This window comes from Protomyctophum bolini (genome assembly GCF_963924005.1).
Source record: "Protomyctophum bolini genome assembly, chromosome: 9".
NCBI classification, from domain to species: Eukaryota; Metazoa; Chordata; class Actinopteri; order Myctophiformes; family Myctophidae; genus Protomyctophum; species Protomyctophum bolini.
In genome coordinates, this window is record NC_137870.1 from 48,973,855 (window position 1) to 48,987,740 (window position 13,886).

Consider the following 13,886-nt stretch of genomic DNA (forward strand, 5'->3'; position numbering starts at 1 on the left):
ACTATATTATTAAACTATATTATTAAAGTATATTTTAAAGTATATTATTATTATTAAAGTATATTATTAATATACTTTAATATACTTAATATACTTCACAATGGTGAAGATCCTTAAGGCCTACGGTGTCCCTCCCAACTTGCTCCGGGCAATAGAGTCCATGTATGCAAAAACAAGGGCCAAGGTGGTGACCCCAGATGGTAACAGTGAGGAGTTTGATATCCGGGCCGGGGTAATGCAGGGGGATACCCTAGCCCCTTTCCTCTTCATCATAGTCCTGGACTATGCGCTCAGGAAAGCTATCAGTGGACGAGAGCAGGATCTTGGCTTCACCCTAACCCCAAGGAGGTCAAGACGACATCCCAAGGTAGTCCTGACAGATCTGGACTATGCGGATGACATCGGCCTGCTCTCCGACAGCGTGGAACAAGCTCAGGAACTCCTGAACAGTGTGGAGCTGGAGTGTGCCAAAGTTGGCCTTAGGCTAAATGCCAAGAAAACTGAGGTTATCACCTACAACATCTCACCGGAACATCCACCTCTCACAACAGCAGGAGGCACGGTGCTGAAGGAAGTCAAGGACTTCAAGTACCTGGGCTCATGGGTCAACTCAACCGAGCAAGATCTGAAAGTGAGGAAGGCACTTGCATGGAGGTCCCTAAATGGCATGAACAGTGTTTGGAACTCCAATCTCCCCCGACAAATCAAACTCAGCTTCTTCTACGCAACAGTGGAGTCTGTTCTCCTATACGGCAGTGAATGCTGGACCCTGAAGCCAACCCTGGAGAAGTCCCTTGACGGGTGCTACACGAGAATGCTGCGTGCAGTACTTAACATCAGCAAGACTGTACATGTCACTAACATGACTCTGTATGAGGGACTACCGAGGGTGAGCCAGAAAATAGCAGCCAGGAGAATGAGACTAGCAGGACACTGCCAAAGACATCAAGAACTGCCAGCCAGCAAACTGGTGCTCTGGGAACCAACACACGGCCATCGATCACGAGGACGCCCCGTGCTAACATACGTGGATATACTCAAGAGCGATGCAGGAGTGCAAAGTACCAACGAACTGGCCGGATGTATGGAGAACCGAGATGACTGGAAACGACGATGGAGGGCTCGTCTGAGGACGACCTAGAGAGATTAAACTATATTATTCAACTATATTATTAAACTATATTATTAAAGTATATTATTAAACTATAGTATTAAAGTATATTATTAAACTATATTATTAAGTATATTATTAAACTATATTATTAAGTATATTATTAAGTATAATAATAAAGTATATTATTAAACTATATTATTAAGTACATTATTCAACTATATTATTCAACTATATTATTAAAGAATATTATTAAAGTATATTATTAAACTATATTATTAAAGTATATTATTAAAGTATATTATTAAAGTATATTATTAAGTATATTATTAAAGTATATTATTAAAGTATATTATTAAAGTATATTATTAAAGTATATTATTAAGTATATTATTAAAGTATATTATTAAAGGATATTATTCAACTATATTATTAAGTATATTATTAAAGTATATTATTAAACTATATTATTAAGTATATTATTAAGTATATTATTAAAGTATATTATTAAACTATATTATTAACTATATTATTAAAGTATATTATTAAAGTATATTATTCAACTATATTATTAAAGTATATTATTAAAGTATATTATTAAAGTATATTATTAAACTATATTATTAAAGTATATTATTAAAGTATATTATTAAAGTATATTATTAAAGTATATTATTAAACTATATTATTAAAGTATATTATTAAAGTATATTATTAAAGTATATTATTAAAGTATATTATTAAAGTATATTATTAAGTATATTATTAAACTATATTATTAAGTATATTATTAAGTATATTATTAAAGTATATTATTAAAGTATATTATTAACTATATTATTAAAGTATATTATTAAAGTATATTATTCAACTATATTATTAAAGTATATTATTAAAGTATATTATTAAACTATATTATTCAACTATATTATTAAAGTATATTATTAAAGTATATTATAAACTATATTATTAAACTATATTATTAAAGTATATTATTAAACTATATTATTAAACTATATTATTAAAGTATATTATTAAGTATATTATTAAACTATATTATTAAACTATATTATTAAACTATATTATTAAGTATATTATTAAGTATATTAAAGTATATTAAAGTATATTATTAAAGTATATTATTAAAGTATATTATTAAAGTATATTATTAAAGTATATTATTAAGTATATTATTAAGTATATTTTTAAAGTATATTATTAAAGTATATTATTAAGTATATTATTAAGTATATTATTAAAGTATATTATTAAACTATATTATTAACTATATTATTAAAGTATATTATTAAAGTATATTATTAAAGTATATTATTCAACTATATTATTAAAGTATATTATTAAAGTATATTATTAAACTATATTATTAAAGTATATTATTCAAGTATATTATTCAAGTATATTATTAAAGTATATTATTAAACTATATTATTAAAGTATATTATTAAACTATATTATTAAAGTATATTATTAAGTGTATTATTAAACTATATTATTAAACTATATTATTAAGTATATTATTAAGTATATTAAAGTATATTATTAAATTATATTATTAAAGTATATTATTAAAGTATATTATTAAAGTATATTATTAAGTATATTATTAAGTATATTATTAAAGTATATTATTAAGTATATTATTAAGTATATTATTAAAGTATATTATTAAAGTATATTATTAAAGTATATTATTAAAGTATATTATTAAGTATATTATTAAAGTATATTATTAAAGTATATTATTAAAGTATATTATTAAGTATATTTTTAAGTATATTATTAAGTATATTATTAAGTATATTATTAAACTATATTATTAAGTATATTATTAAACTATATTATTAAAGTATATTATTAAACTATATTATTAAACTATATTATTAAGTATATTATTAAAGTATATTATTAAACTATATTATTAAACTATATTATTAAGTATATTATTAAACTATATTATTAAAGTATATTAATAAAGTATATTAATACACTATATTATTAAACTATATTATTAAAGTATATTATTAAAGTATATTATTAAAGTATATTATAAAGTATATTATTAAACTATATTATTAAAGTATATTATTAAAGTATATTATTCAAGTATATTATTAAACTATATTATTAAACTATATTATTAAACTATATTATTAAAGTATATTATTAAACTATATTATTAAGTATATTATTAAACTATATTATTAAACTATATTATTAAGTATATTATTAAAGTATATTATTAAAGTATATTATTAAGTATATTATTAAGTATATTATTAAAGTATATTATTAAGTATATTAAAGTATATTATTAAAGTATATTATTAAAGTATATTATTAAGTATATTATTAAGTATATTATTAAAGTATATTATTAAAGTATATTATTAAAGTATATTATTAAGTATATTATTAAAGTATATTATTAAAGTATATTATTAAAGTATATTATTAAGTATATTATTAAGTATATTATTAAGTATATTATTAAACTATATTATTAAACTATATTATTAAGTATATTATTAAAGTATATTATTAAAGTATATTATTAAACTATATTATTAAACTATATTATTAAGTATATTATTAAAGTATATTATTAAAGTATATTATTAAGTATATTATTAAGTATATTATTAAAGTATATTTTTTAAAGTATATTATTAAAGTATATTATTAAAGTATATTATTAAACTATATTATTAAGTATATTATTAAACTATATTATTAAACTATAATTTTATTAAGTATATTATTAAACTATATTATTAAAGTATATTATTAAAGTATATTATTAAAGTATATTATTAAACTATATTATTAAAGTATATTATTAAACTATATTATTAAGTATATTATTAAACTATATTATTAAAGTATATTAATAAAGTATATTAATAAACTATATTATTAAAGTATATTATTAAAGTATATTATTAAACTATAGTATTAAAGTATATTATTAAACTATATTATTAAAGTATATTATTAAACTATATTATTAAACTATATTATTAAAGTATATTATTAAAGTATATTATTAAAGTATATTATTAAAGTATATTATTAAAGTATATTATTAAACTATATTATTAAAGTATATTATTAAACTATATTATTAAGTATATTATTAAACTATATTATTAAACTATATTATTAAACTATATTATTAAAGTATATTTTTAAAGTATATTATTATTATTAAAGTATATTATTAAACTATATTATTCAACTATATTATTAAACTATATTATTAAAGTATATTATTAAACTATAGTATTAAAGTATATTATTAAACTATATTATTAAGTATATTATTAAACTATATTATTAAGTATATTATTAAGTATATTAATAAAGTATATTATTAAACTATATTATTAAGTACATTATTCAACTATATTATTCAACTATATTATTAAAGAATATTATTAAAGTATATTATTAAACTATATTATTAAAGTATATTATTAAAGTATATTATTAAAGTATATTATTAAGTATATTATTAAAGTATATTATTAAAGTATATTATTAAAGTATATTATTAAAGTATATTATTAAGTATATTATTAAAGTATATTATTAAAGGATATTATTCAACTATATTATTAAGTATATTATTAAAGTATATTATTAAACTATATTATTAAGTATATTATTAAGTATATTATTAAAGTATATTATTAAACTATATTATTAACTATATTATTAAAGTATATTATTAAAGTATATTATTCAACTATATTATTAAAGTATATTATTAAAGTATATTATTAAAGTATATTATTAAACTATATTATTAAAGTATATTATTAAAGTATATTATTAAAGTATATTATTAAAGTATATTATTAAACTATATTATTAAAGTATATTATTAAAGTATATTATTAAAGTATATTATTAAAGTATATTATTAAAGTATATTATTAAGTATATTATTAAACTATATTATTAAGTATATTATTAAGTATATTATTAAAGTATATTATTAAAGTATATTATTAACTATATTATTAAAGTATATTATTAAAGTATATTATTCAACTATATTATTAAAGTATATTATTAAAGTATATTATTAAACTATATTATTCAACTATATTATTAAAGTATATTATTAAAGTATATTATAAACTATATTATTAAACTATATTATTAAAGTATATTATTAAACTATATTATTAAACTATATTATTAAAGTATATTATTAAGTATATTATTAAACTATATTATTAAACTATATTATTAAACTATATTATTAAGTATATTAAAGTATATTAAAGTATATTATTAAAGTATATTATTAAAGTATATTATTAAAGTATATTATTAAAGTATATTATTAAGTATATTATTAAGTATATTTTTAAAGTATATTATTAAAGTATATTATTAAGTATATTATTAAGTATATTATTAAAGTATATTATTAAACTATATTATTAACTATATTATTAAAGTATATTATTAAAGTATATTATTAAAGTATATTATTCAACTATATTATTAAAGTATATTATTAAAGTATATTATTAAACTATATTATTAAAGTATATTATTCAAGTATATTATTAAAGTATATTATTAAAGTATATTATTAAACTATATTATTAAAGTATATTATTAAACTATATTATTAAAGTATATTATTAAGTGTATTATTAAACTATATTATTAAACTATATTATTAAGTATATTATTAAGTATATTAAAGTATATTATTAAATTATATTATTAAAGTATATTATTAAAGTATATTATTAAAGTATATTATTAAGTATATTATTAAGTATATTATTAAAGTATATTATTAAGTATATTATTAAGTATATTATTAAAGTATATTATTAAAGTATATTATTAAAGTATATTATTAAAGTATATTATTAAGTATATTATTAAAGTATATTATTAAAGTATATTATTAAAGTATATTATTAAGTATATTTTTAAGTATATTATTAAGTATATTATTAAGTATATTATTAAACTATATTATTAAGTATATTATTAAACTATATTATTAAAGTATATTATTAAACTATATTATTAAACTATATTATTAAGTATATTATTAAAGTATATTATTAAAGTATATTATTAAACTATATTATTAAGTATATTATTAAACTATATTATTAAAGTATATTAATAAAGTATATTAATACACTATATTATTAAACTATATTATTAAAGTATATTATTAAAGTATATTATTAAAGTATATTATAAAGTATATTATTAAACTATATTATTAAAGTATATTATTAAAGTATATTATTCAAGTATATTATTAAACTATATTATTAAACTATATTATTAAACTATATTATTAAAGTATATTATTAAACTATATTATTAAGTATATTATTAAACTATATTATTAAACTATATTATTAAGTATATTATTAAAGTATATTATTAAAGTATATTATTAAGTATATTATTAAGTATATTATTAAAGTATATTATTAAAGTATATTATTAAAGTATATTATTCAAGTATATTATTAAACTATATTATTAAACTATATTATTAAAGTATATTATTAAACTATATTATTAAGTATATTATTAAACTATATTATTAAACTATATTATTAAGTATATTATTAAAGTATATTATTAAAGTATATTATTAAGTATATTATTAAGTATATTATTAAAGTATATTTTTTAAAGTATATTATTAAAGTATATTATTAAAGTATATTATTAAAGTACATTATTAAAGTATATTATTAAAGTATATTATTAAACTATATTATTAAAGTATATTATTAAACTATATTATTAAAGTATATTATTAAAGTATATTATTAAACTATATTATTAAACTATATTATTAAACTATATTATTAAAGTATATTATTAAACTATATTATTAAGTATATTATTAAAGTATATTATTAAAGTATATTATTAAACTATATTATTAAAGTATATTATTAAACTATATTATTAAGTATATTATTAAACTATATTATTAAAGTATATTATTAAACTATATTATTAAACTATAGTATAAAGTATATTATTAAAGTATATTATTAAAGTATATTATTAAAGTATATTATTAAACTATATTATTAAACTATATTATTAAACTATATTATTAAAGTATATTATTAAACTATATTATTAAACTATATTATTAAGTATATTATTAAACTATATTATTAAAGTATATTATTAAACTATATTATTAAAGTATATTATTAAACTATATTATTAAGTATGTTATTAAACTATATTATTAAAGTATATTATTAAACTATAGTATAAAGTATATTATTAAAGTATATTATTAAAGTATATTATTAAAGTATATTATTAAAGTATATTATTAAAGTATATTATTAAAGTATATTATTAACTATATTATTAAAGTATATTATTAAAGTATATTATTAAACTATATTATTAAACTATATTATTAAGTATATTATTAAACTATATTATTAAACTATATTATTAAACTATATTATTAAGTATATTATTAAGTATATTATTAAACTATATTATTAAACTATATTATTAAGTATATTATTAAAGTATATTATTAAAGTATATTATTAAAGTATATTATTAAAGTATATTATTCAACTATATTATTAAAGTATATTATTAAAGTATATTATTAAACTATATTATTAAACTATATTATTAAACTATATTATTAAACTATATTATTAAACTATATTATTAAGTATATTATTAAACTATATTATTAAACTATATTATTAAAGTATATTATTAAACTATATTATTAAAGTATATTATTAAACTATATTATTAAAGTATATTATTAAAGTATATTATTAAACTATATTATTAAGTATATTATTAAGTATATTATTAAACTATATTATTAAGTATATTATTAAACTATAATATTAAAGTATATTATTAAAGTATATTATTAAACTATATTATTCAACTATATTATTAAAGTATATTATTAAAGTATATTATTAAAGTATATTATTAAACTATATTATTAAACTATATTATTAAACTATATTATTAAAGTATATTATTAAGTATATTATTAAACTATATTATTAAAGTATATTATTAAGTATATTATTAAAGTATATTATTAAAGTATATTATTTAAGTATATTATTAAAGTATATTATTAAACTATATTATTAAACTATATTATTAAACTAAATTATTAAAGTATATTATTAAGTATATTATTAAAGTATATTATTAAAGTATATTATTAAACTATATTATTAAAGTATATTATTAAAGTATATTATTAAACTATATTATTAAACTATATTATTCAAGTATATTATTAAACTATATTATTAAAGTATATTATTAAAGTATATTATTAAAGTATATTGTTAAGTATATTATTAAAGTATATTATTAAAGTATATTATTAAACTATATTATTAAACTATATTATTAAACTATATTATTAAACTATATTATTAAACTATAGTATAAAGTATATTATTAAAGTATATTATTAAAGTATATTATTAAAGTATATTATTAAACTATATTATTAAGTATATTATTAAACTATATTATTAAACTATATTATTAAAGTATATTATTAAAGTATATTATTAAAGTATATTATTAAAGTATATTATTAAACTATATTATTAAGTATATTATTAAACTATATTATTAAAGTATATTAATAAAGTATATTATTAAAGTATATTATTAAAGTATATTATTAAAGTATATTATTAAACTATATTATTAACTCATAGAATGCTGAAAGCGTTTTTAAACGTTTTATTATAGCCAAGCGCAAGAAGCGCATAACGTTTTTATACGTTTTATGGTCCAAAAAACGTTTTTTTATTGATTACTATAGTTCAACTATATTTGCGCCCGGACAGCAAAAAAAGCAGCACCGATCGGATCTACAACCCTCCGATGGCGTCATCCGACCGAAAGTTATAAAAAGGGCAGGATGCCCTGCACCCCTTGTGGGAGTAGGTAGTATTTGTGGAGACACGTTGACATCGGTTTGGTTTTGAGCAGTGCAGTTTGAGTGAGTTTTTTGAGCAATCGTCCATTTAGTTTAGTACATTTAGATCACATAGTCGTCCATTTAGTATATATTATTAGATTAGTTTATTATTATATAGGTATAGTTTAGTCTTTAGTCCGTCCGTTTAGTCTTTAGTTGTCCGTTTAGTAGTCCGTCCGTTTAGAGTAGTATACGTCCTTTAGCATACGTCCATAGTATAGGCCACGTTAGTTAGTTTTTTCCAGTTAGGTTTTGTTTTTAGTTAGTAGTAATAGTAGGATTTAGGGATCAGTGTTCAGTGTTCAGTGTTTTGTTCGTTTTGTCAGTCTAGTGAAGTGTAGTAGTGTTAGTTTAGTGAACTGTTTGTCTGTGTCTCCCGTTTACCCTTTCCCCGCGTCTAGTCGTTGTCCGTCGCCATTTTGCGACATGCCACGCAGGCGCCCCCCATGTCCCGGTCCCGGTCAGCCCTCGATCGCCGAGTGGCTTATGGCCAACAAGGTGGAGGACGAGACCGACTCGGAACCAGAGGCCTCTGGTTTCGAGCAGGACACCCAGGCTGGCCCTAGCCTGCAGCAGCCTTTGGAGGCAGATGTGCCGGCGGCGGCGGTCCCCCTTCCACCACCACGTCGGTCGTCCCGCGTTGCAGCGGCTGCTGCGGTAGCTCCTCCGCCGTCTCCCGTCACTCTCTCCCCGGGAGAAAGTGATCAGGAGGACGAGGAGGATGTTGTCGATTTTGAGGACGACTGGAGCCCCACCAGGGAAGACCTGGACGAGTACGACCAGGAAGGCGGTAAGAAAGAACCTCCATTTTACAATTTTACTGTGGACCTATGCCACGTTAGTTTTTATTTTTTATCAATTGTTGTATGCCACGTTAGTTTACTGCTAAGCTAAATACTGAATCGCTAAATACTGAATCGCGTTTTGTTACTGTACTTTCTCTTTCTGAGTGAATCCCTGAGACCCTGTTGCATCTGAATCAAATAATTATAAGACGAAAATATCTAATGTATTGTTAGCGTGCGTCTGTCTGTGTGTCTGTCCCGCTGTTACTGTATAGAAATAAATTATTTGCATTATGTAACATCTGCACGACATATAAAAAAATGCATCCCATTCATCCATCCCATCCCATCCCACCAGCGGCAGTCTGATTCTAAACTATTGTTAGCTTGAATATAATGTCACGCATGCTAGCATCCCATCATTGTGATGTAGGGATGACTGGATGCTAGCATGCTAATAGTACATGCGCATGCTAGCATCCCATCCCATGATGGAGGGATGACTGCCGAGTCATCCCTCCATCATGGGATGGGATGCTAGCATGCGTGACATTATATTCAAGCTAACAATAGTTTAGAATCAGACTGCCGCTGGTGGGATGGGATGGGATGGATGAATGGGATGCATTTTTTTATATGTCGTGCAGATGTTACATAATGCAAATGATTTATTTCTATACAGTAACAGCGGGACAGACACACAGACAGACGCACGCTAACAATACATTAGATATTTTCGTCTTATAATTATTTGATTCAGATGCAACAGGGTCTCAGGGATTCACTCACAGTAGATTAGAAAGTACAGTAACAAAACGCGATTCAGTATTTAGCTAACAATAGTTTAGAATGTGATCATAGTTTACTACACACTACATCCAGTACAATGTAAATTCATTTTCACAATGCAAACGCATGTACTATTGTAGTGACATAGTCATCCCTCCATCTCAGACTGCCGCTGGTGGGATGGGATGGGATGCATGGATGATTTTTTTTATATTGTCGTGCAGATGTTACATAATCCAAATCATTTATTTCTATACAGTAACAGCGGGACAGACACACAGACAGACAGACATGATCTGCAGGGTCTCAGCTGCGAACGCAGCTCGTACACATGTCTATCTGTCTGTCTGTGTGTCTGTCCCGCTGTTACTGTATATGTGGACCTGGCCCCTTTTGTGCCCATATATGGAGCCGAGTGATTCACAAATCACTCGGCTCCATATATGGGCACAAAGGGGACACACACAGACAGACAGACAGACAGACATGATCTGCTAGGTCTCATAGTAAGTGAATACATTGTAATATTGATTATGTTTTCAGGCATGTCAGACCACGAGTCAGACTCAGACAAGTGGCTTTCAGACTCAGACGAGGAGATGGGTGAGTCTGCCCAGGCACCCCATGGAGGTATGAGAACAAAATGTTCTACATTTTCATTCAAACACTTCGATTATAGCACTATATATGTACTATATGATATGCATGCGTGTTCCTGCTCATTCTGTCCGTACCTTATTGACTTAGTGTTATATTGGCCTCAGCTGCCTGACATTTTTCCTGACAGTTTTCTGTTTTCATGTCATGGTTATCAATATGGTTATGCAGAAAGGTTGTCACTGAGTCAGGTCAGGCAGCTGAGGCCATATAATAACACTAAGTCGATAAGATACAATAGATTTCATGTACACATTTTGATAATATTACTGTGATATAATTTCAGCCCTGTCTGATGATGACCACCACCAGCCTTCCAGAAGTGCTGCTGCCGTTCCACACGGATGGGGTGAGTTTAGAATGTGATCATAGTTTACTACACACTACATCCAGTACAATGTAAATTCAATTTCACAATGCAAACACATGTACTATTGTAGTGACATTATATTCAGGCTAACAATATCTGCATTTGATACCTGTGCTTATTGTAAGTCTCTTCAATAGAATTGATATGATGTACATATTTTGATATTTTACTGTGATTTTTATTTCAGCCATATCTGATTCTGATGACCCATTATCACAGCCATTGTCCAGGGCTGCTGCTGCCGTTTCACACGGACAGGGTGAGTTTAGCATGTGATACCAGTTTACTACGCACCACATTCAATTACAATGTCAATTCAATTTCACAATGCAAACACATGTACTCTTGTACTGACATTCTATGCAGGCTAACATGCTAACAATATCTGCATTTTATATCTGTGCTTATTGTAACTAAGTCACTTAGATAAAATTGATTTGATGTACATATTTTGATATGGGATTTCATTTCAGCAGATGACATTGACCGGCCATCACCCTTTGATGATGCTGCTGCTGGTTTGGGTGAGTTTTGCATGTGACCCTAGTTTACTATGCACCACATTTGATTATAAATGTAAATTTACTATGACAGTACTTTTACTTTATGACAGTACAGTAAATGAAGGCTAACTACATGTGCTTGGACCTAAATGCCTGAATTGATCTACATTTCAGACACGCTGTTTCTGGATGATGGTGAACGGCCATCAACCAGTTCTGCAGAGCCTGTTGCCAGCGAGCTCGGTGAGACTTATTTTGAGAATCAGATTTATTGTCACATCACAGGTTTACAGAGTAAAAAAAGTGTGAGCATAGCAGCAAATGTATACAGTACTACACAAATAAAAATGTATTTTATGGTAATTTTGTACATGTATATGTGTTTATAATGTAGCTGGTGACCGTCCAGCTGAGGCAGCCTCTGAGTGGTCTGATGTTGGCTGGAAACCCCACCACATCCCCTTCACCGCCGACCCGGGTGCCCACTATGATCCACTGACAGCAGACAGTGCCCCGTGGGAGTTCTTCCAGCTCTTCCTGACAGATGAGTTGCTGGCGGACATCGTGGTCCAAACCAACCTCTATGCGAAGTTGGTTTATGATAAGGTAAAATTATGTAATTTAGATGGCATATTATGTAGACATGGCATTCTATAGTGTATACTTACGGTACTAGAAAACCGAGCACCACTTTTTTTGAGTGGTGCAAGTATGTTACTTATTTATACCAGTAAGGGGCGCCAGAAACGGAGAGAGGGGTAGTGCTGTGTTTTTTTTAGCAACACTTTTTTTTTTTCTTTGAGTGGTGCAGTGATTCAACCACTCCTATAGGCAGCTATGTGTGTCCCTGGGTTTGTCTGTGCCACATGGTAACTCTGTCATTTCTCAACCATTTTGGACACGGGGCGGCTCGCCGGAACCGGGCCGGCCGCCTGGCCGCATTCCGGCACCACTCACTTCACGATGGTGTGATTTTTTTTTTTTGGAAATTTGATATATATATATATTTTTTTTTTTATATATATATACACCTTTCCTTTTTTTTTTTTTTTTTTTTTTTTTTTTCTTTCCCCTTCCTTTTATCTATATACTAAATGTCAATTTTAAATTGTAGGTCCCTGTCGAGCAGGTCCACTCGAGAATGTGGCGGTGGAGAGAGGTCACCTTAACGGAGCTCAAGAACTTTCTGGCGCTCTACTTTCTGACCGGCATCATAAAGTTGCCCCGCCTGGAGCTGTACTGGAGCACCGACGAGGTTCTTTCAACCCCCTTTTTCAACCGGACCATGGCCCGTGACCGGTTCCAGTTGCTGCTAAGAGTGATTCATTTTTCAGACAATGCGGCAGGGGACCCGGCGGACAGGCTGCACAAGGTGAGGCCAGTGTTGGACTACTTGTTGGCCAAATTCAAGGACATGTTCACACCAGCACAGAACATCTCTATAGATGAGGGAATGATGCTCTGGAGAGGTAGGTTGGCCTTCAGGGTTTACAACCCCCTTAAGCCGATCAAGTATGGCCTGAAGTCGTACATACTTTGTGACAGCAAGACAGGTTACTGCTATAGCCTTAAACCCTATGTAGGGCAAAAGTCGCCCTTGATTCCGACAGTTGAACACCTGATGGCTGAC